This window comes from Culex pipiens, chromosome 1 (assembly GCF_016801865.2).
Source record: "Culex pipiens pallens isolate TS chromosome 1, TS_CPP_V2, whole genome shotgun sequence".
NCBI classification, from domain to species: Eukaryota; Metazoa; Arthropoda; class Insecta; order Diptera; family Culicidae; genus Culex; species Culex pipiens.
In genome coordinates, this window is record NC_068937.1 from 79,903,629 (window position 1) to 79,929,348 (window position 25,720).

The window sequence follows — 25,720 nt, forward strand, 5'->3', positions numbered from 1 at the left end:
TACGACGTCGCACGACAATGTCGTGCGACATTCGCACGAATGTCATACGTTTTTGCACCAAAATGTCGTATTTGTCGTGCGATCGATCATCGAAATTGTTCGACATTGTCGTACGACATTCGACCGACGTCGCACGGTTTTGTTATTTAGGTTGTCGGGCCTTTGTCGTGTGCTGTTTTTCAGGTTTTTAGGTTACGTTGCAGTTAAAAAATAGATAATTGTTTATTTTTAATTTATTTTATTTTTTATGTAATTTGCACATCTGTACCCGCAGTCAATTCAATTAATTCATTATACTTGTTGTGTCGCGGATCTTCACGTACATCTTGGTGTCGTCTTCCGGTTGGTCTTCCAGTACTCCTCGTCGCTCGGCAGGAATTCGTCACTCATCTTCTCGAGCGCCGTTGCGAGTCGCTTCTTCCGATGCAGGCGGGGCAGCATCTTGGTTAAGATGGACTGTTGCTCCTCGTTGCTGCCGCAGATGCTGATCAAAGTTGGACTTGGAAACGGTCCTGGTGTTGCCCCACTGTTTTATGTCCGATGCACTGATGGCCACTGAAAGTAACAGATAACGTTGGTTTACGCACTTTGCAAGACTTTCGGCAGGATCAGGTATAGGAATATTTTCGAATGTCTGAAATAAGATAGGGTGATTCCGTTTAACCATTCATATTTAGAGTTTTTTGCTTACAGGAAAATACAAGATTTAAAATCACAAGGTAAAAAAATACCCAATTTTATTTACGATTATTCGAATAAAAGATTCTTGAAATAAGAATTTTTAAATCATAGAATTTTAGAATGCTGAAGATTTCAAACATTTTAATTGTATAAATTTAGAAATATACAACTCTTAAAAAAATAATTTGACGATTTTATTATTTAACAATTTCATAATTTATCAATTCAATAAATTAACAATTAGACAAATCAAGAATTTAATTAATTAAAAATTTCATAATTAACATAGTTAAAAAATTTTTATTTTATAATTTCATAATTATAAAATACAATTTTATAATTTTATAACTTTATAATTTTATAATTTTATAATTTTATAATTTTATAATTTTATAATTTTATAATTTTATAATTTTATAATTTTATAATTTTATAATTTTATAATTTTATAATTTTATAATTTTATAATTTTATAATTTTATAATTTTATAATTTTATAATTTTATAATTTTATAATTTTATAATTTTATAATTTTATAATTTTATAATTTTATAATTTTATAATTTTATAATTTTATAATTTTATAATTTTATAATTTTATAATTTTATAATTTTATAATTTTATAATTTTATAATTTTATAATTTTATAATTTTATAATTTTATAATTTTATAATTTTATAATTTTATAATTTTATAATTTTATAATTTTATAATTTTATAATTTTATAATTTTATAATTTTATAATTTTATAATTTTATAATTTTATAATTTTATAATTTTATAATTTTATAATTTTATAATTTTATAATTTTATAATTTTATAATTTTATAATTTTATAATTTTATAATTTTATAATTTTATAATTTTATAATTTTATAATTTTATAATTTTATAATTTTATAATTTTATAATTTTACAAGCCTTACCCGACAAACTTCGTTCTGCCTTTTTTTTTCGTTTGTTGACGTTTTTTGCTTTTTTGCTTATTCAGCCTCCTGTGATCAAAATATGATTTTACGTAACTTTCTCCATACAATTTGCCGATGCTCCGGAATCGGTTCCAGAGTGGCCAGAGTGTCAATTGGTTAGCGTAAGAACCTTCCTTGGGCTTTTACGAACCCAACGCAACAAAGAGCACCTCGATCCGACACTCCGTATTGAACTGATTCGCGTTCGAACAAAACCGTCGAAATTTTTTATATATGTAGAAGATGATTTTATAATTTTATAATTTTATAATTTTATAATTTTATAATTTTATAATTTTATAATTTTATAATTTTATAATTTTATAATTTTATAATTTTATAATTTTATAATTTTATAATTTTATAATTTTATAATTTTATAATTTTATAATTTTATAATTTTATAATTTTATAATTTTATAATTTTATAATTTTATAATTTTATAATTTTATAATTTTATAATTTTATAATTTTATAATTTTATAATTTTATAATTTGATAATTTTATAATTTTATAATTTTATAATTTTATAATTTTATAATTTTATAATTTTATAATTTTATAATTTTATAATTTTATAATTTTATAATTTTATAAGCATGAGCATGAGCATGAGCATGAGAGACCACCCATGGTTGTCCTTCTCCGTTGCTGAACAGGACCGTAATATCCCATCAGCACAACCGGTCACACGCTTCAACGATCAAATGATGTTTCCCTTATCAACAGCATGCATGAATGCGCTGAAAAGATAAAACATCATGATCATCAAAACTAGAGTCGGTGCGAACAGGAAACAGTCGTTGGCCACCAACGGCGCCCGCCATGTCAGTTTGTAGATCTCGAGGGGATGGGACGGGAATGTTAGTTAGCACAGGCTGCTACCAAGGGTGGGTTCTATACGATATCCACACCCCCGCGTGTGCCGGAAAACTACTTCTACTTGGGATTTTGTTAGTGGGGAAGGGTAATGACCAGGATTCATCATAGAGGATGATGATGTGGCCCAATAATCAATGAATTTCGTTAAATAAGGTGATGTATTATGTATTCTCAAGGCAAACAATGCGAATGAGACCATTCCCGGTTATTTGGTGTTGAGTTTAGCATAAATGATTCAATCTTAGACAGCCGACTGTGGAAAGATATAATCAAAATTATGTGTGTTTAAAAGGTGAAATATTAAACTCCGCGTTACATATTTACGTAGAGTTGACCTGAGACTATTTATACTTTTAAATTATTATAATATGAGCGACCAATAAATGACTGATGTGTTATGATGTTATCTGAAGGACTAGAACAATCGCGTTGAAACAATATTTGTCGCCGCGATTCGCGGGAAACGAATAGTCGAATTGAATGATAATTTTTATTTGGCTAACGCAATTTATAACGAATCTTCCCGTGAAACAATTACAAATCATAGAACAAAGAAACCCGGCTGTGACGTGTATCAAATACATGACTAACGAGAAAAACACACTGACGACGATCGACGAAAACGGAACACGAAAAAAAAAATGCGTCCCGACGGACAGGAACCGCGAAACGGACTGGCTCAGCTCTGCTGTCATCGTGACAACCAGAGCTAGCCGCACCTTCACACACACGCACGCACTCATCCGAAATACACACCGACGACGATCGACGAAAACGGAACGCGAAAAAAAATGCGTCCCGACGGACAGGAACCGCGAAACGGACTGGCTCAGCTCTGCTGTCATCGTGACAACCAGAGCTAGCCGCACCTTCACACACACGCACGCACTCATCCGAAATACACACCGACGACGGTCGACGAAAACGGAACACGAAAAAAAAAAATGCGTCCCGACGGACAGGCACCGCGAAACGGACTGGCTCAGCTCTGCTGTCATCGTGACAACCAGAGCTAGCCGCACCTTCACACACACGCACGCACTCATCCGAAATACACACCGACGACGGTCGACGAAAACGGAACACGAAAAAAAAAATGCGTCCCGACGGACAGGCACCGCGAAACGGACTGGCTCAGCTCTGCTGTCATCGTGACAACCAGAGCTAGCCGCACCTTCACACACACGCACGCACTCATCCGAAATACACACCGACGACGATCGACGAAAACGGAACGCGAAAAAAAAATGCGTCCCGACGGACAGGCACCGCGAAACGGACTGGCTCAGCTCTGCTGTCATCGTGACAACCAGAGCTAGCCGCACCTTCACACACACGCACGCACTCATCCGAAATACACACCGACGACGGTCGACGAAAACGGAACACGAAAAAAAAAAATGCGTCCCGACGGACAGGCACCGCGAAACGGACTGGCTCAGCTCTGCTGTCATCGTGACAACCAGAGCTAGCCGCACCTTCACACACACGCACGCACTCATCCGAAATACACACCGACGACGATCGACGAAAACGGAACGCGAAAAAAAATGCGTCCCGACGGACAGGCACCGCGAAACGGACTGGCTCAGCTCTGCTGTCATCGTGACAACCAGAGCTAGCCGCACCTTCACACACACGCACGCACTCATCCGAAATACACACCGACGACGGTCGACGAAAACGGAACACGAAAAAAAAAAAATGCGTCCCGACGGACAGGCACCGCGAAACGGACTGGCTCAGCTCTGCTGTCATCGTGACAACCAGAGCTAGCCGCACCTTCACACACACGCACGCACTCATCCGAAATACACACCGACGACGATCGACGAAAACGGAACGCGAAAAAAAAATGCGTCCCGACGGACAGGCACCGCGAAACGGACTCAATTTTATAATTTTATAATTTTATAATTTTATAATTTTATAATTTTATAATTTTATAATTTTATAATTTTATAATTTTATAATTTTATAATTTTATAATTTTATAATTTTATAATTTTATAATTTTATAATTTTATAATTTTATAATTTTATAATTTTATAATTTTATAATTTTATAATTTTATAATTTTATAATTTTATAATTTTATAATTTTATAATTTTATAATTTTATAATTTTATAATTTTATAATTTTATAATTTTATAATTTTATAATTTTATAATTTTATAATTTTATAATTTTATAATTTAGAAATTTAGAAATTAAGAAATTTTATAATTCAGAAATTTTGAAAAAAAAAAAGATTTGATAATTTTTTGAAATCATATTTTTTTAAAATTTTTATAGATTTAGAAGTTAAAGAAATATTAATTTTAAAAACTTCAATTTGATTTATTTTTATTTTTTAAATATATTTTTTGAATTTTGAACTTATGAATTTATAAATATTCTTTCTTAAATTCTGAATGTTTGTTTTTTTTATTATTTCAAAAACATAACTCACCATTGATAATAACTTCTGGCGAATCAGAAACGCCGCCGGGAGTGTATTATTCCGTCCTCCTCCGCCTTTTCATTCCCCAGAACAGTGAACAGGAACTTGGTATTTAATTCTCTTTCTCCTTTGGGAATGCACCGCAACCTCCCGTGGAAAATAAAACATCCGCTTCCTCGACCGCAGACCGGTTCCTTCCCATCCCGTCTTCCGCCATGGCCGCCGGGTTATCTCTATTTCCCATCCTCCTTCGCCTCCACCGAAATCAGGAAACCTGGAACACATGACACTATGATTTGGTCGCACGCCCACTCCGGCTGAATCTTTCCGGCAGAAAAAATAACACAACTCACCTATCAACCGGCCAAAATCCTTGCGAAGCTCAACAGCAATCAAGTTTAAACAAGTCCAACTGAAGAGAACTGTCAAACTGCTTGCTTCGACGAAAATCGTGACGTCAAATTGAAGGAAAATCGATAGAAAAAACAATGTCGGGCATGTCGAGTGTTTGTCTTACGTTTGTCGTCTTTTCGACCAATCGATATCGAAACGGTAAAATCAAAACCGAGCGACAACTCGTACGACGTGCGACATTTTTCAAACAGGGGATTTACCTTCAATTCGACGTCGATTATCGTCGACGCAAACAGTTTGACAGTTCTCTTCAGTTGATCTTGTTCGGACTTGATCAAATCAGAAAAACAATATTGTTGTAAAGGTTCGTGAGGATTTTGGCTGGTTGATTGGTAAGTTGTGTTCCTTTTTTTGCTGGAAAGTTCCGGCCGGAGTGGGCGAGCGGCTAAATCATAACATTATGTTCCAGACTTCCTGATTTCAGCCTTCGCGACGGTGGAAGAGAACGTGAAACATCGTTAACCCGGCGGATCATGCCGGAAGATGGGACGGGAAGGAACCGGTCTGCGATCGAAAGCGGATTGGGGTGAGTCGTGTTTTTTTAAACGGTGGAGGTGTGCCGGGAGGAAAAAAGAGGACGATGGAAATGTGCGTGGGGGAGGACAGGAGGGGGGATCCAAACCTACACGCACAGAAATTATGTAAGTTTGAATCAACAAATAAGTTACTTAACACCAGCAATCATGTTTTATTAAGGCAAAAAACCATATTTACCAATATGATAAACATATTTTACCAACGCTACCATGAGTTTTATTGGTTTAAGTACGGTATGCTGATCGGAAGGAACGCGGTCAAGAAATGTTGCGTGTTCTTTTCGTGACCCCCCCAAGAAAAGTTGACAGTTCGGTATGAGCGCGATTGAAGGTGTGCGCGCTTGAGGTTCTTTCGAGGAAAAAATAAAAAGATTAAAAATATTCAAAACTTTAAATTAAATACATTAAAAATGTTTATTCTAAAACTTTTAACAACAATTATAAACAAAATTAAGAAATCAATAAATAAAAGCACATTTAGAAATTCTTAAATTCTAAAACAAGAAAAACTTAAAGTAAAAAAATATATTAAGAAGTGAGGAAGTTAGGAAATTGGGAAATTAGGATATCAGGAAACTAGGAAATTAGGAAGTTAGGAAATTAGGAAGTTAGGAAGTTAGGAAGTTAGGAAATTAGGAAATTAGGAAATTAGGAAATTAGGAAATTAGGTAACTAGGAAATAAGGAGTTTAGGAAGTTAGGAAGTTAAGAAATAATGAAAATGATATGTTAAGAAATTTGGAAGCTAGGAAATTAGGAAATTATGAAATAATGGAAATAGGAAATTCAGAAATTAGAAAATCGTGAAATCAGGAAAATAATATGTTAGGAAATTAGGAAGTTAGGAAATTGGGAAATTAGGGAGTTAGGAAGTTAGGAAATTTGGAAATTAGGAAATTAGGAAGTTAGGAATACGAATATAAGGAAAGTGGAAGTTAGGAAGTTAGGAAATTGGGAAATTAGGATATCAGGAAACTATGAAATTAGGAAATTAAGAAGTTAGGGAGTTAGTAAATTAAGAAGTTAGGAAATTAGGAAATCAGGAAATTAGGAAGTTAGGAAATTAGAAAACTAAGAAATTAGGAGTATAGGAAGTTAGGAAGTTAAGAAATAAGGACATTTGGAAGTATGGAAATTAGGAAATAAGGAAATTCGGAAACTAGGAAATTTGGAAGTTATAAAATACGGCTGGTACAAATGTTTAATTTTTTTTCTGGAATTATTAAATTTTTAACTCCTTAAATTCTTAAATTCTTAAATTCTTAAATTCTTAAATTCTTAAATTCTTAAATTCTTAAATTCTTAAATTCTTAAATTCTTAAATTCTTAAATTCTTAAATTCTTAAATTCTTAAATTCTTAAATTCTTAAATTCTTAAATTCTTAAATTCTTAAATTCTTAAATTCTTAAATTCTTAAATTCTTAAATTCTTAAATTCTTAAATTCTTAAATTCTTAAATTCTTAAATTCTTAAATTCTTAAATTCTTAAATTCTTAAATTCTTAAATTCTTAAATTCTTAAATTCTTAAATTCTTAAATTCTTAAATTCTTAAATTCTTAAATTCTTAAATTCTTAAATTCTTAAATTCTTAAATTCTTAAATTCTTAAATTCTTAAATTCTTAAATTCTTAAATTCTTAAATTCTTAAATTCTTAAATTCTTAAATTCTTAAATTCTTAAATTCTTAAATTCTTAAATTCTTAAATTCTTAAATTCTTAAATTCTTAAATTCTTAAATTCTTAAATTCTTAAATTCTTAAATTCTTAAGCATGAGCATGAGCATGAGCATGAGAGACCACCCATGGTTGTCCTTCTCCGTTGCTGAACAGGACCGTAATATCCTATCAATACAACCGACCATACGCTTGAACGATCTAATGGTGTTTCCCTTATCAACAGCATGTATGAATGCGCTGAAAAGATAAAACATCAAGATCATTAAAACTAGATCTGGAGCAAATAGGTAACAGTCGTTGGCCACCAACGGCGCCCGCCATGTCAGTTTGTAGATCTCGGGGGATTGGGACGGGAATGTTAGTTAGCACAGGTTGCTACAAAGGGTGGGTTCTATACGATATCCACACCCCCACGTGTGCCGGAAAACTACTTCTACTTGGGATTTTGTTAGTGGGTAAGGGTAATGGCCAGGATTCAACATAGAGGATGATGATGCGACCCAATAATCAATAAATTTTGTTTAATGGTGTGATGTATTATGCATTCTCAAGGCAAACAGTCGGAGTATGCGGATGAGACTATTCCCGGTTATTTGGTGTTGAGTTTAGCATAAATGATTCAATCTTAGACAGCCGGCTGTGGAAAGATAAAACCAACTAAAATGCGAAAACGCGAAACCGCCCGGACCGAAATACACACACAATCGGGGGGAAAACAAAGACGGAAACGGCAACGAAAATCCGGCGTGTTGACCGCGACGCGCAACGTTCAAATTCTCCAAAGCAACTGTCAACATCGCGAAATCGTCCGGGTCGAAATACACACACAATCGGGGGGAAACAAAGACGGAAACGGCAACGAAAATCCGGCGTGTTCACCGCGACGAGCACCGTTCAAATTCTCCAAAGCAACTGTCAACATCGCGAAATCGTCCGGGTCGAAATACACACACAATCGGGGGGAAACAAAGACGGAAACGGCAACGAAAATCCGGCGTGTTGACCGCGACGAGCACCGTTCAAATTCTCCAAAGCAACTCAATTCTTAAATTCTTAAATTCTTAAATTCTTAAATTCTTAAATTCTTAAATTCTTAAATTCTTAAATTCTTAAATTCTTAAATTCTTAAATTCTTAAATTCTTAAATTCTTAAATTCTTAAATTCTTAAATTCTTAAATTCTTAAATTCTTAAATTCTTAAATTCTTAAATTCTTAAATTCTTAAATTCTTAAATTCTTAAATTCTTAAATTCTTAAATTCTTAAATTCTTAAATTCTTAAATTCTTAAATTCTTAAATTCTTAAATTCTTAAATTCTTAAATTCTTAAATTCTTAAATTCTTAAATTCTTAAATTCTTAAATTCTTAAATTCTTAAATTCTTAAATTCTTAAATTCTTAAATTCTTAAATTCTTAAATTCTTAAATTCTTAAATTCTTAAATTCTTAAATTCTTAAATTCTTAAATTCTTAAATTCTTAAATTCTTAAATTCTTAAATTCTTAAATTCTTAAATTCTTAAATTCTTAAATTCTTAAATTCTTAAATTCTTAAATTCTTAAATTCTTAAATTCTTAAATTCTTAAATTCTTAAATTCTTAAATTCTTAAATTCTTAAATTCTTAAATTCTTAAATTCTTAAATTCTTAAATTCTTAAATTCTTAAATTCTTAAATTCTTAAATTCTTAAATTCTTAAATTCTTAAATCCTTAAATCCTTAAATTCTTAAATTCTTAAATTCTTAAATTCTTAAATTCTTAAATTCTTAAATTCTTAAATTCTTAAATTCTTAAATTCTTAAATTCTTAAATTCTTAAATTCTTAAATTCTTAAATTCTTAAATTCTTAAATTCTTAAATTCTTAAATTCTTAAATTCTTAAATTCTTAAATTCTTAAATTCTTAAATTCTTAAATTCTTAAATTCTTAAATTCTTAAATTCTTAAATTCTTAAATTCTTAAATTCTTAAATTCTTAAATTCTTAAATTCTTAAATTCTTAAATTCTTAAATTCTTAAATTCTTAAATTCTTAAATTCTTAAATTCTTAAATTCTTAAATTCTTAAATTCTTAAATTCTTAAATTCTTAAATTCTTAAATTCTTAAATTCTTAAATTCTTAAATTCTTATATTCTTAAATTCTTAAATTCTTAAATTCTTAAATTCTTAAATTCTTAAATTCTTAAATTCTTAAATTCTTAAATTCTTAAATTCTTAAATTCTTAAATTCTTAAATTCTTAAATTCTTAAATTCTTAAATTCTTAAATTCTTAAATTCTTAAATTCTTAAATTCTTAAATTCTTAAATTCTTAAATTCTTAAATTCTTAAATTCTTAAATTCTTAAATTCTTAAATTCTTAAATTCTTAAATTCTTAAATTCTTAAATTCTTAAATTCTTAAATTCTTAAATTCTTAAATTCTTAAATTCTTAAATTCTTAAATTCTTAAATTCTTAAATTCTTAAATTCTTAAATTCTTAAATTCTTAAATTCTTAAATTCTTAAATTCTTAAATTCTTAAATTCTTAAATTCTTAAATTCTTAAATTCTTAAATTCTTAAATTCTAAAATTCCTAAATTCTTAAAGTTTTAATTTTTTTAATTCTTAAATTTTTAATTTTTTTATTCCTAAATTCTTAATTTTTTGAATTTCTTAATTTTTTTAAATTTCTTTATTCTTAAATTTTTATTCTAGATTTTTTAATGTTGGAAGAAATAGAGTTATTGATTGTTATAATTTCGAGGTTTTTACGAATTTCTATATTTCCGATTTTTAAAACTTTTGGAATTTCGACTTGTACATTCGTTTCGAATTTTAACATTTTTGATCTATGGAATTTATAAAAACGTTAAACATCAAAATTATTATTCAATTCTGCATATTTTCAATTTTGATTTTCCAAATTTCAGATTTTTGTTGAAATTTTCTTTATTATTTATATATTTTAATAAATGTTATTTGAAATTTCTGAAATGTTTGTTTTTTTCACATTTTTGAATTTGTTGTTTGGTTGGATTTCAAAATTTCAGATTATTATTGTATTTTCAGTAAGAACATCGATATTGTATGATTATTGTCAAGTTTAATTTCACTCTGATTTACTTCATTTTGGTTCCGCGAGTGTGGATAAATCGGACAGTGCAGGGGACTCATAATCCAGAGGTAGCTGGTACTAGCAATAAATTGTTGGTGACACGATGGCCGACATCTATAAAGACAACTTCTTTTTTTACTCCATTTCGACCGAAACTAAATCTTTCCTTTTAGTTTCAATATTCTGCTTTTTGAGATTCTGCGGGAATTTTAAATATTATTATCTCCAATCAAGTCTCCAATACAAAATTATTAAAACGTTTGTAATTATCAGTCGCATTCAAAAAGAAAAATTACAATTCTTTGATTTTTTCATCAAAACATATTATAAACAAGCACCGCGCGAAGAAACGTCAAACACAATCTTTCCGTTTCTGTTACTTTTCAGCTGCGTACCGCTTAAGAAAAATCTTTTCGTGACCCTTTCCTTGACCGTTTCTTGGGCGTTTTTTTGTATGGAGTTTTGCGTTCCTTCCCATCTGCGTATCAGCCTTTAACAAACTGGTTTGCCATTTGTGCGTTCCTTTTTTTAAGCGTGTAGCCAAATTTTACAGTGTACTTGTGAAAAATTTTTGCTGCTCAGATCAATATGGCGGACGAAAGCGACTTCAAAGACGGCGTTCAAAGAAGTTGTGGATTAATTCGTGTTTGAAACGCTGAGTCCAGAGGAAATACAACCCACTCAGCACGTTCCGTTTGAATTCCGTTTAGAATTCCGCTTGAGCGAAAAAAGTTCGATTCGAATTCTAAACAGTGTTCGTTTTAGATTCTAAAACGCATTCCGTTTCAAACGCAACAACCGGTTCCGTTTGAGTTTTCGCCGCAAATCGGTTCAAGTGGAATTCAAACGGAATCGAAACGGAATGGACGGGTTAGTTTTGACAGCTACTTCTTCTTATTCTTGTTTTTACTTTTTGATTTTCTTTTTTGTTTTGGTTGAACCCAAAATTAATTTGAATTCAACCAGAGAGGTTGATTAAACTATTTTTTCTTATTTTGAACGAATTTTATTCATTATTATTAAAATTTCTCGTTAAATGAAACGCCTAACACGAACCCAACCCCCCAGTCCTCTTATTTTTTATTATTCTTTTAAAATAAACATAAACCACTGACAGGACAGTTTGTATTCCTCGGTGCAATCCGTAACGACGTCATTGTTGGTGGCCCCGGTCAACTTTCGGATCCCTTGCCAGTGACGTCGTGCTGCTCCATTAGGTTGACGATCTGGGCCGGGCTCGGCGGACCAAACTGGCTGTACTGCATCGGGAACTTGATGAAGGAAGCTGCCTGCTGGAAGCATTGTGGACCGGCGGTTGCACCACCCGGTTGTACGTCTGGTACCTCCCACGACGCAGGTTGGCGTGTTCTTTTCGTGAGCGTGAGGAAGGGCGGTCACTTCGGTTGCTTCCGACGTGTTGTCGCCACTTTCTATCAAGCTCATGTCGGCAGCAGACGCGGTGGTGCGAGGACGATCCTGGTGATGCTCGAACTTTACACCCGTCACAAAGGCCGTCGACGTCGACGTGGACGCCACCGCGCGCTCTTAATCTGCCCCAGCGATGAAATTCCGCGACGCCTTCTTTGCCCTGGAGGATGGTTTCGTGGGCTTTGTTGAGTGTGGTTACGCACGCTGTGCTGGCTGAGGCGGGCCTGTGTCAGGCTGGAATTTTCACGAAGTAGCTGCTTGAGCAGATGCAGCAGGGACAGACGGGTAACCGGAACCGCAGTCTTGCAAGCGTTGATGGCGGTTTAGAAGCCGCCTTCCGCCCGTCCCCCAGCACCACCTGCCGGAAACACTTGATCGCCACCTCGATCCACAGCGAGGACTTCTGGGACGTGTCGAATAGGGAAGCTCCCGCCATGTTTTCAACGCTTCCAACGCCTCGGAGATGATTTTAGATTCCGTTTGAGCCAGTTTTGCACATTAGTGACACCTGCTGGTGTATGGTGGAACTACGGTGACATTTCGCCGCCGTTCGCCAAATCGGTTTTTTTTTCAGTGTATTAGTATTTGGTGACAGTATAAGTTAAACGTCAAACTTGTTTGCTCGTGATTTTTTTTCGTCGACATCCGGCAGTCAATCCAGTCTTACAAAATTATTTTGTTTGGCCGGATTGGAAGGGAACCTAGGTGAAATCATTGCCCGCATCCGACTGGAGAAACCCCGTGACCTGGCGCGAGAACCTGCCAGCGCAACTTAGGCTGCCGCTCTCGTGGAACTGCATGAGAAGCCCATCGGCAAACACGCGGTGGAGCCGAAGACCTCGAATCGGAGCCGGAGCAGATCGGTGTGGAAGGAAGAAACTCTTGTGTATGTCCCGGAAGTCGATGCAGCAGAAGTTGATGCAGCGAGTTGACTTCATCAATCAACATAACACTTTTTTCTTTTTTTTTCCTTTCAGATGCAGCTTCTCTGGTCAAATCCCCCGCGGCAGTATCAGTAGCAGTTCCAGCCAAATCAGGCCGCAAGAAGGCAACAGTCTGCTGTGGCAGGTTCAACGAGGGGGACCGAGATTGAGATGGCGATCGTGTTTACGGATGAGGGAGGTCCTTTGTGGATGCAGCACCGAAGTCGGCGGCTAAACGGGTTGCAGCACACGGTCATCCCACCGCCCAGCAAATGTCTCTTGCGAAACTCTCATGTGAACATCTTCCCTTAACCAAACGGCGGAACCATCATCGGAGTGCCCGTCGTCCATCGAACCAGTTTACCTGATCGCCGAGCAAGTAGACACTCCGGTCAAGACGATGACCGCAACGACCTTGGCAGTCTTCTTGGAAGGGGTTGACACCGAGTCCGACCTGGACCGACCACTTTAGTCGACGGAATACTCCGACTCGGACGACGGCTGCCAAGACAAAGACGACGGAATCGACCAGCTTCGCGGTGACGTCAGTAAGGACGAAAGCAGCGGCGTCCACACGATTGACGCGCGGCTCGACGAGAACTTTGCACGCCACGCCATCCAGAACTCCAGCAGCACACAACCTTAATATCATAATAGTTAGCTGTTTCCTTATCCCTTCATTGTAAAACTTTTTGATTACATTAAATGTTGAGTGTGGGTTTTGGGGTTGGGTAGCTTTTTATATTTATGTATAGTTTTACCGGAATTTTGACCGGAATACAAATAAAAGGCTTAAATTAGTACAACATCGTCTAATCACTTTCTTTCTGGTTGAAATTCAGATCAACCAGAACAAACACGAAAATCAATAAGTAAAAACAAGAAAAAGCTGTCAAATCAACCCGTCCATTCCGTTTGAATTCCGCTTGAACCGATTTGCGGCGAAAATTCAAACGGAACCGGTTGTTGCGTTTGAAACGGAATGCGGTTTAGAATCTAAAACGAACACTGTTTAGAATTCGAATCGAACTTTTTTCGCTCAAGCGGAATTCTAAACGGAATTCAAACGGAACGCGCTGAGTCCCAGTCAAATCAATCCGAATTTTGAAACGGAATCTAATTAGAATCGTACACAAATTCCGGTTCAAACGCAACAACCGGTTCGAACACGGAACCGGTTGTTGCGTTTGAAACGGAATTTGTATACGATTCTAAATAGATTCCGTTTCAGAATTCGGATTGAGTTAACTGGGGTGGGTTGTTGTTTGTTGGAACCCAATCAAACCGTTCTCCGCTTGACGGGTTCATTCCGCTTCGAAAATTGCTTCGAAATTTTCTAACCGGTTTGTCTGGTTGGGTTCCGCTTCGATTCCGTTTGAGCAATTTTTGCACAAGGGCGACACCTGCTGGTGTATGGTGGAACCTCGATGACATTTCGCCGCGTTTCGCCGAAGCGGTTTTCGTGTTGATTTTTGGCAATCAAACGTCAAAGTGTTAGGAAAAAAATCGGAAAACTTGTTCGGTCATGTTTTCATTTGCGCCACGTTTTTCGAAGAAAAAATATTTTACTGTGGAAATAAAAGGTGAGTAACGCTGCATTTCTGATGATTCGGACCATTAACCCAATACCCGACGACTCCTTCAGATTCCTGGCCACCGTTCCCGGGCTCGGCGGAACCGGCTTCTTTCATGTGTCTTCCAGTTTCTCCATCCTTTTCAGCTTGTCGGACCCACTCTGAATCTTGTTCAGTGAGATCTTCAACTCGGTCAGTCGCGTGCTCCGGCTAATCTTAGCCTTGATCTGGTCCATGGACATTTTGCTAACGCTATGTTTGCACCAGAGCAGGAACCTGTGCAACCTTCGTCGGCGCTTTTGGCGGCACTGAACTCTGCCTTGGCCGACGCCAGCGGCTGGGACGTGGTGGCCAATTTGGCCGGACTGGCCTAGGGGCGCTTCTTTGGCGAAAGCATCGCCATCTTGAACTGCCTTTGACTGCTCCAGCATCTCCCGGGTCTTCTAGTTAACGGCGACTGCTCCGATGCGCTTGATGGACCGCGTCGCCTTCGTAAACCCGTCGTGTCTCCGGCATTGCCGACATCTTTTTCGTCGTTCTGGCGTCTGTGGCCTTTTTGTCATCCCAGCCGGAAGCAGCAGCGGCGGTCACTGGTCTCATTTCTCGGTCCAGTTTTCGCAGGATATCATCATCGTTTGCATGTCGACGAATCTGGTGCAGGTGCAGGCTGTGGCCAAGGGCCGTAATAAGGCGGTACAAGACTATGGATCGACTGGGCGAGGACATGGTCAAGTGTTAAGTGAATGTACACATGAAGGGCCGTCGGGGAACTCGAGAAGTTAGAGTACCGAGGCAAAACAAACTGGAGTGTTGCGAGTTGCGTTCCGTGGAAGTACTCTACCGGAAGTACATCTTGCGCATCGTGGAAGATGACTGCTGTCAAAATAAAAAGGCCAACTCGGACATGCAGATTAGATAGCACCTTCAGGAGTCGGTGTAGTCGTGGCACTAAGATCGAGGTTGAGTTGGCGTGCAGCGTGATGGACAAAGCGCGTTTTGCCATGGACCAGACCAAAAGCGAGAATCTCGTGAAACTGAGCGAACGAACGATAAGGTCAGTTTGAGTAGAATTTTGCGAAATTAATTTTTAACACCGGGTTCTGTTTTAGGCGATAAATAAACTAATTATGGAACCGACCAGGGTGCAGAAGAGCGTCAAAGTTGACAGGCACATCGGTTGTGCACGTCGGGACTGAATTCCGATTTGGCGATCAGTGTCGATTTGATGACCTTAAATCTTGGTCCCGGTCCGTGCCCAATTTAAGGTCCCTGCTACAAAAGCCAAAAATTGAACGGCGCGAGCCAAGGAGGTGGTAAAGGAGCAGCTGGAACCGGAAGTAATTGTGGTGGCGTGGCGTAACCGGTTTTTTTTTCAACTAATTCCAAAAAGAGAGAACTTGGTGTAGCATTCTACATTAAAATCTTTTACTTCCTTCCTCCTTTCAGGTGCAGCTTCCCCTTCCAAATCCAGCAGCAGCAGCTCCGGCCAAACGAGGGCGCGAGAAGGCGACCGCCGAATCGGAGGCTGCTTTAGCAATTTTTAACTTAAACGTAGCGGTCATCAACTCGATCCTCGGCTGAGAATGGGAATTTTGGACTTTTCAGTCAGTCATCTGGCCCAGTTCGACCGTGTTGCGCCTGTAGCTGGCGGACAAAACTCCCGGCATCCCGGAGCTGGCAGTGACCAAGCAGCTGGGCCGTTGTCATCACCACCATCACCTTTGTCATCCCGATGACCACCAGATGGCCTAGATTGGAGCGCTCAGCCGAATACAAATCAATTGGGTGTGGACGGAACGCGAAGGTTGCTCGGAAATGGATGCGCGACGAGAAACTTCAGCCGTGGAAAGCAAAAGTTTACGCGAGCTTCAAGACGGACAAGATCACGGAGGAAATCGATCGGAAGCTGTTTGCCTAGTTTGGTTCGATTAACCAGATTCGGATGCACACCCTGGTCAACAACAACGCGTGCAACGGGAAGGACTATCACAGGTGGTTGACAACGCGGTAACCCCAGCGGTACCAGCGGCGGGCCAACCGGTACGGGTTTGTGTTTGTGGTCATCAAGATCAAGCTGGCACCGGGTTTGGCTGATTCCAACCAAGATCTGACCGGAATTGTCTCGTCAAACCAGTCTTCCATCATTAACGCGGAAAGTGTTGGTCCTTTCCAACTTCTTCGGAGGCAAGCCGCCAATTCCTACAGATTCCACTGTCCGAGGGGCTAAGACACTACGACGTTTGGTCGTACTAGACCAAAGCAGTTCCAATTTGAAGACGTCTGGGTTATGTTGGCCAGTTACGAAGCGGATTGCGAAACGACATCAACCGGCAGCTGGGCACGGCCGGGGAACCGGTCAAGTATGAGGAGATTCAGGTCGAAGGAATCTACGCGGTGCCGTACGAAAACTGCTTCTACCGGGTTGTGGTGCTGGAGAAGGTCTTGACGGATTTCTGTAACTTGTTTATAGGTTATGAATGACAAACCTCTTCCTTTTGTTTCAGATCGCCTCGTCGAAGAGCTTGGTTGGTCATTCCGTCAACGGAGTTGCGACCGCCGCTGCTGTTGATGAAGACTGCCCAACTTTGCCTTCGGTTTTGAGCAGCTTACGTGCGATTAGCAGTTTTCCACCATGACGTCGATTGAAAGCGCCAGCTTTCCGGAACTTTGTCTGTGACTTCAAGCAGGTTGACATCAACTACTGGCCGCAAATCCCGCAGGACAAAAGCATCGTCCGGATCGTCCAGATTACATAACATCTTGATGAACTCGCGATGCCGTACTGGACTTAAGTCTTGAAAGTCGTCTCCGCGAGCGCCGTCGAAGTCTTCGATCTGGACAACGGCTCCATCAAATCGGCCCCCTCATTTTCATTTTCATTTTCTTTATTAGGAGGTGGACAAAAGCCCCCTTGAGATGTGTCTAGCATATTCCAAGACACTCTCTCAAAAAGGCACAAAACCACCTCGTCTTTTCGCATCAACAAGTACACAAAACTCAAATGATACAAGACGGGTTCACTTTTAAAACTAACTTAATAAATTAACAAAAATATCACAGTGTTCTAAAATCTACGTGTGTATTGTCAGGGAAGGGACTTGAGGAAATTAAGGAAACGGATTTTGATTTTGTCGCGGGATAGGTCAAAGTCGAAATGGTCAGAGCACAAGTTAAAAATACGACACATACTAGAAACTGGTTCGTTATGTCCGTAATTAGTCAGAGCTCGGCGAACCGTCAAAAAGGAGTGGTTGCGAAGTACACGCCGGCGGGTGTTAATATTGATCAGTTGCAAAACAGCGGGACAATCAATGGACGACTGCAGGAGGTCAGCTACAAACACTGCCTTTGCAACATCACGTCTTACCGAAAGAAGATCAAGGTTTAGCATTTTGCAACGTTCAGCATAGCTCGGAGGATTTAAAGGATCAGGCCAAGTGATGTGACGTTGGGCATATTTGACGAACTTTCGCTGCACCGACTCCACGCGTTGAATGGCGTTCTGGTAGAAGGGAGCCCAAACCGTGGAACAGTACTCGAGCGTAGAACGAACCAGCGAGCAATAAAGAGCTTTGAGACAGCCTAAATCTCGAAAATGCTTAGCTATCCTAAAGACGAATCCTAATGTTTTGGAAGCTTTGGAAACCATGTACGTAATATGGTCAGTAAACGTCATTTTGCTATCCAGCATCACGCCTAAATCTTTCACACAGGAAGTCCGAGGTATGGTGGTGTTTGAAAGAGTATAGTCAAAGGAAATTTTGTTGCGTTTGCGGGTGAAAGTGATTGCTGAACACTTAGTTGCATTAAGAACCATTCTGTTATCGGAGCACCAGTTGGCAAACCGGTTGAGCTGCTCTTGAAGAAACTGGCAGTCTCTGGTCTCATCGATAACAGTGAAAAGCTTTATGTCGTCCGCGTAAGACAGCTTGTGACATTTAAGCAGAGGATGCACGTCATTCATATAGAGGAGAAAAATCAGGGGACCCAGGTGGCTGCCTTGTGGGACGCCTGAAAAAACAGCAAATATGGCAGAAATTACGTCGCCCACTTTCACGCTCATTTCTCGTCCGGTGAGGTAGGAGCGAAGCCATTCGAGCAGAGAACCGCTGAAGCCCAGTCGCTCGAGTTTAGCAACAGCAATACGGTGGTTTAGCTTGTCGAATGCTGCCGATAGATCCGTGTAGATGGCGTCAATTTGTTTCCGTTTCTGCATGGTTCGTAGGATGAAGGACGAATAGGTGACCAGATTGGAACTGGTAGAACGTTTCGCCATAAAGCCATGTTGATCCTGGGCGATATAATCACAACAGTTGAACTTGATGAAGTCTAGCACAATGACTTCGAAGAGCTTGCTTACAGCGCAGAGGGCAGCGATTCCGCGATAGTTCCGGACGTCACGTTTAGGCCCCTTTTTGTGAACAGGGAACAAAAACGACTTCTTCCAGAAACATGGGAAAACTCCGGTGGAAAGCGAGGTGTTGAAGAGTTGAGCCAGCGGTTCCGCGAGTGCATCGCAACACTTTTTGAGCACAACCGCGGGGATGCCATCCGGTCCACAGCTGTTGGAACTCTTCAGGCGGGCGCAGGCACGGCGAACGGACTCGGAGCTTATCACCGGATGAGGTCCGATGGGAGGTCTCAGTGGAACGTTACTAGCAGCCCTAGCAACTTGCGAGTCTGCTACAGTTTCGTTATTGAAGACACTGCAGAACTGGCGCCGGAAAAGGTCACAAATACTCTCGGTGGTTGTAGCCTCATCACCGTCGAGTACCATCGAGGTTGGGAGACCAGTTTCTTTCCGCTGCTCGTTGACGTGGTTCCAAAACTTTTTGGGTTCACGTTTCAAGCGGCTCTGGATGCGGTTTAGGTGGCGGCGAAAAAGTTGGTTGTTTAACAAACTGTACTTCCGGTTCTTAGCTCTGTAGTGGTTTTTCCAACGATCTGTCGGATGCTTGGCATATTTCTTGAGTGCGGCACGTTTCACGGTCTTCAGCTTCTTCAGGCGGTGAGTAGACCCTCGGACAAGTTGCGTGGTTCCACAGGGTTTACCCGCACCGCCGTTAAAAGTCCCGGACTGATCATCGAGTAGCTGCAAGACTTGAGGTCCACCAAACGTCTCCTGCAGCAACTGTTTGAGGTCAAGTCCTGTATGTTCAACGGCCGTCGCTGACCGACCTGAAAATGAACCGCTCGCTGGAGAACCACGACAAGAAGCTCAACGAGGCGGCCAAAGCGGAAAAGCTTTAGAGCGAGCACAGGAGGTAGAAGCTGCTTGGCAGGCCAAGGCAGAAGCTGGACGTAAACAGCACAAACAGGAAGCGGAAATCGAACGCAAAAAGTGCGAATAGAAAGAAGCCACTTCAATATTTTGTCTGTTAACCTACAAACATAATAATTAAAATAAGGGGACTCAGGGTTGGGCCGCGTTTCATTCAACTATTAATATAACGGAAAATAAATAAAACTAGTTTTAAAGTAAGAAAATCAAGATAAATCAACCTTTCTGGTTGAATTCCAATAATTTGGATTCAACCAAAACAAAAAAGAAAAACACCTAGAAAAAAAGAGAAGAAGAAGGCTGTCAAAACTAACCCGTCCATTCCGTTTCAATTCCGTTTGAATTCCGCTTGAACCGATTTGCGGCGAAAAGTCAAACGGAACCGGTTGTTGCGTTTGAAACGGAATACGGTTTAGAATCTAAAACGAACACTGTTTAGAATTCGAATCGAACTTTTTTCGCTCAAGCGGAATTCTAAACGGAATTCAAACGGAACGCGCTGAGTGGGAAGGATTAGTTCTGACTAATTTTTTCTACAGATTATCGAGCGGTCGGTATTGGAAGTTTGGTCCAGCCACTTTTCTTGGAGGATGGTAAAACGACCGAAACGTTCTTTCCAGTGGTCGATCCGGATACGACGGCACAATCCGTCGTCTACCGAGAGCATTGCACGGCCACTTACCTGCTTCAAACACCTCAAGGGATAACGCATCGGAACTAATCCGGAAGGACCGAATTGCGGTTTCAATGTTATGGTCGAGTTCTTCTTCCGGTTATCGGACTAAGTTTGGAAAGTTTCTCTAGTGCAATTATTCAGATATTCCGAAGGAAAAGCGTTTCCAACTTCACTCGACGGAAACTGCTCAGAAGGTAAATAGTTCCATTTTGAACCCGAAAAGAACAAAAATTTACAGTTTTTTTTTTTTTATTTCAGGTGTTAAAAATGTCACCGCGCTATCGCTGTCGAATCACTCTTCATCGTGCAATCATCCGGTCGGCAAGACTGCCAAATCCAAACCCTAATGAACCATTAATTTACACACGTTGAACAGTAAACTGTACTATCGATATTATATTTAAATGTGAGCATTAACTGAAAATAAAACAATTAAATCTATTTTTAATTGCAAAAAAAGCTAAAAGGGTTTATTGAATAAAAAATTCGGATGTTTCATTCAACCCCACATGTTTGTAGGTTCAACAAACATGTTTGTTACACCGACCATAATGATTATTGGAATTACAAACAAGCTACGTTTTAATGGCAACTATTTCGTTTATCAAACCCACAAACTTGTTAGGTTGAATTTGATAAACATGTTTGCTGGCCCTGAGATGACAATCATGTTTGTGGGGAAACCCCAACATTTTGCTGGCTGTACTATCGGATTTGTCTGCGTGTAATGCAATCACAAATACTAAACAATAAAATAATTAAAAAAATAATTCTTGAATTCTTCAATTCTAATAGCCAAACCTTTTTTTAAATCTCAAACACAAAAATTCTGAAATTCTTTACTTCTGAAATTCTAGTATTCAAAAATTTTACAATAATTAAGTAAAAATTATAAAACTCTAAAATTCAGAAACCTGGCTCAACTCGAGGGGGCAGCATGAAGTTTGTGGGAGTAGCGAACAGCTCTAATTCTCCATACAAACTTTGGAGAAAACCCATTCGGCTCTGTCCAAATATTTTTGAAATTTTTGAAAAATACAAAGTGAACATGTTTTTGGGGTCCCCTTGAATTGAACCTGCGCAGAAACTTTGTTGGTCGGTGTTATTTATAAAATCATAAAATTATAAATAAATAATTAAATTATTAAATAATTTAATTAATAAATTATTAAACTATTAAATTATTAAATTAGCATAGCATTGGTGTCTACCCGTAGCTGCTACTTCGTTATTGACCAGGACCCCCAAACATTGCTCCGTGGACCACAGATGAAAAGTAGGAACCAATCATCACCCCTTCGCAATTTTCAAAGGTCCCTATCATGCTGATCAATACCGACGCCGGCCACGACCAGAGGTAAGACACGGGGAAGTGGATGGGAATGTTAGTCCGATACTTGAGTGATGGGACCGCCAAATCGACTGCGTCTCCGACAAAGTATCACATGAGTTTTGAGGGGTTAGTAAGATGGGTATGAGGTCAGGATTCACTGTGGTAGGTGATGCGACCATAAGCAATTTGTTTATCGGTTGAAATTTTAAAAATCTTAGGCAGCCGGCTGCGGAAAGATAGCTATCTAGGGATTTAAATATAGTATTAATTCGACCGCGATTCTTCATCGGCGTGCCTTCCGATCAACGGTGATGTAGGAAGGGCTTCATTTATTGAAATGATTATTGAAATGATATAGAAAGGGCTTAATCCAGCAATACGACTTGCTAGTCTCAAAAAAAAATAGGTACGTTTTTATAGAAAACTATAAATAGAGAACAACACAAAAAAACTCATCGGCCAACGAACGCGAGTGGAAAAAAAACAATGAAAAAAAAGAAGGTAAAAACACAGAACTGCGCGTCCCGAAAAGCACCACACTACTGATGCCATTATTTAATTATAATAGCCAATCACCCCATGCACTCGAACAGCGACACAAAAGAGACGGAAAATAACACGAAAAAACAGGACTGCGCGTCCACACAGGCACCACACTACTGATGCCATTATTTAATTATAATAGCCAATCACCCAATGCACTCGAACAGCGACACAAAAGAGACGGAAAATAACACGAAAAAACAGGACTGCGCGTCCACACCGCACTACTGATGCCATTATTTAATTATAATAGCCAATCACCCCATGCACTCGAACAGCGACACAAAAGAGACGGAAAATAACACGAAAAAACAGGACTGCGCGTCCACACAGGCACCGCACTACTGATGCCATTATTTAATTATAATAGCCAATCACCCCATGCACTCGAACAGCGACACAAAAGAGACGGAAAATAACACGAAAAAACAGGACTGCGCATCCACACAGGCACCACACTACTGATGCCATTATTTAATTATAATAGCCAATCACCCCATGCACTCGAACAGCGACACAAAAGAGACGGAAAATAACACGAAAAAACAGGACTGCGCGTCTACACAGGCACCGCACTACTGATGCCATTATTTAATTATAATAGCCAATCACCCCATGCACTCGAACAGCGACACAAAAGAGACGGAAAATAACACGAAAAAACAGGACTGCGCGTCCACACAGGCACCACACTACTGATGCCATTATTTAATTATAATAGCCAATCACCCCATGCACTCGAACAGCGACACAAAAGAGACGGAAAATAACACATTAATGGTGCACATCAACCATAGCTTTTGCACCCAGATTTTTGTTACAGACAATTTAGTATCTTCAAAACTACGGGTACTATCGAAATATTTTTTTATTCATCCCCTAAAGTACTGTTCACAAAGCAATTTACAACAAAGTTTGACTAATTTTACAATCCCGTTATTGCAGGATTGGGTTCGTAAGTTTGACAATTTTGGAATAAGAAGACAACAACTTCCTTCGTTGCTGTGCACCCTTAAACTATTAAATTATTAAATTATTAAATTATTAAATTATTAAATTATTAAATTATTAAATTATTAAATTATTAAATTATTAAATTATTAAATTATTAAATTATTAAATTATTAAATTATTAAATTATTAAATTATTAAATTATTAAATTATTAAATTATCAAATTATTAAATTATTAAATTATTAAATTATTAAATTATTAAATTATTAAATTATTAAATTATTAAATTATTAAATTATTAAATTATTAAATTATTAAATTATTAAATTATTAAATTATTAAATTATTAAATTATTAAATTATTAAATTATTATATTATTAAATTATTAAATTATTAAATTATTAAATTATTAAATTATTAAATTATTAAATTATTAAATTATTAAATTATTAAATTATTAAATTATTAAATTATTAAATTATTAAATTATTAAATTATTAAATTATTAAATTATTAAATTATTAAATTATTAAATTATTAAATTATTAAATTATTAAATTATTAAATTATTAAATTATTAAATTATTAAATAATTAAATTATTAAATTATTAAATTATTTAATTATTTAATTATTAAATTATTAAATTATTAAATTATTAAATTATTAAATTATTAAATTATTAAATTATTAATAATTCATTTGTCTTCAGCTTCTTCAGGCGGTGAGTAGACCCTCGGACAAGTTGCGTGGTTCCACAGGGTTTACCCGCACCGCCGTTAAAAGTCCCGGACTGATCATCGAGTAGCTGCAAGACTTGAGGTCCACCAAACGTCTCCTGCAGCAACTGTTTGAGGTCAAGTCCTGTATGTTCAACGGCCGTCGCTGACCGACCTGAAAATGAACCGCTCGCTGGAGAACCACGACAAGAAGCTCAACGAGGCGGCCAAAGCGGAAAAGCTTTAGAGCGAGCACAGGAGGTAGAAGCTGCTTGGCAGGCCAAGGCAGAAGCTGGACGTAAACAGCACGAACAGGAAGCGGAAATCGAACGCAAAAAGTGCGAATAGAAAGAAGCCACTTCAATATTTTGTCTGTTAACCTACAAACATAATAATTAAAATAAGGGGACTCAGGGTTGGGCCGCGTTTCATTCAACTATTAATATAACGGAAAATAAATAAAACTAGTTTTAAAGTAAGAAAATCAAGATAAATCAACCTTTCTGGTTGAATTCCAATAATTTGGATTCAACCAAAACAAAAAAGAAAAACACCTAGAAAAAAAAAGAAGAAGAAGGCTGTCAAAACTAATTCCGTTTGAATTCCGCTTGAACCGATTTGCGGCGAAAAGTCAAACGGAACCGGTTGTTGCGTTTGAAACGGAATACGGTTTAGAATCTAAAACGAACACTGTTTAGAATTCGAATCGAACTTTTTTCGCTCAAGCGGAATTCTAAACGGAATTCAAACGGAACGCGCTGAGTGGGAAGGATTAGTTCTGACTAATTTTTTCTACAGATTATCGAGCGGTCGGTATTGGAAGTTTGGTCCAGCCACTTTTCTTGGAGGATGGTAAAACGACCGAAACGTTCTTTCCAGTGGTCGATCCGGATACGACGGCACAATCCGTCGTCTACCGAGAGCATTGCACGGCCACTTACCTGCTTCAAACACCTCAAGGGATAACGCATCGGAACTAATCCGGAAGGACCGAATTGCGGTTTCAATGTTATGGTCGAGTTCTTCTTCCGGTTATCGGACTAAGTTTGTAAAGTTTCTCTAGTGCAATTATTCAGATATTCCGAAGGAAAAGCGCTTCCAACTTCACTCGACGGAAACTGCTCAGAAGGTAAATAGTTCCATTTTGAACCCGAAAAGAACAAAAATTTACAGTTTTTTTTTTATTTCAGGTGTTAAAAATGTCACCGCGCTATCGCTGTCGAATCACTCTTCATCGTGCAATCATCCGGTCGGCAAGACTGCCAAATCCAAACCCTAATGTACCATTAATTTACACACGTTGAACAGTAAACTGTACTATCGATATTATATTTAAATGTGAGCATTAACTGAAAATAAAACAATTAAATCTATTTTTAATTGCAAAAAAAGCTAAAAGGGTTTATTGAATAAAAAATTCGGATGTTTCATTCAACCCCACATGTTTGTAGGTTCAACAAACATGTTTGTTACACCGACCATAATGATTATTGGAATTACAAACAAGCTACGTTTTAATGGCAACTATTTCGTTTATCAAACCCACAAACTTGTTAGGTTGAATTTGATAAACATGTTTGCT

At 37.8% G+C, this 25,720-nt stretch overlaps 1 long non-coding RNA gene across 1 annotated transcript; it reads left to right on the forward strand.

The window, feature by feature from the left end:
- Positions 1–5,579: 5,579 nt before the first annotated feature.
- On the forward strand, positions 5,580–21,233 carry LOC120429569 (uncharacterized). Its single transcript, XR_005607437.2, has 4 exons — positions 5,580–5,730; positions 5,808–5,924; positions 20,453–20,783; positions 20,848–21,233. It is a non-coding gene; the product is annotated as an uncharacterized LOC120429569 (long non-coding RNA).
- The last annotated feature ends 4,487 nt before the right edge of the window (positions 21,234–25,720 follow it).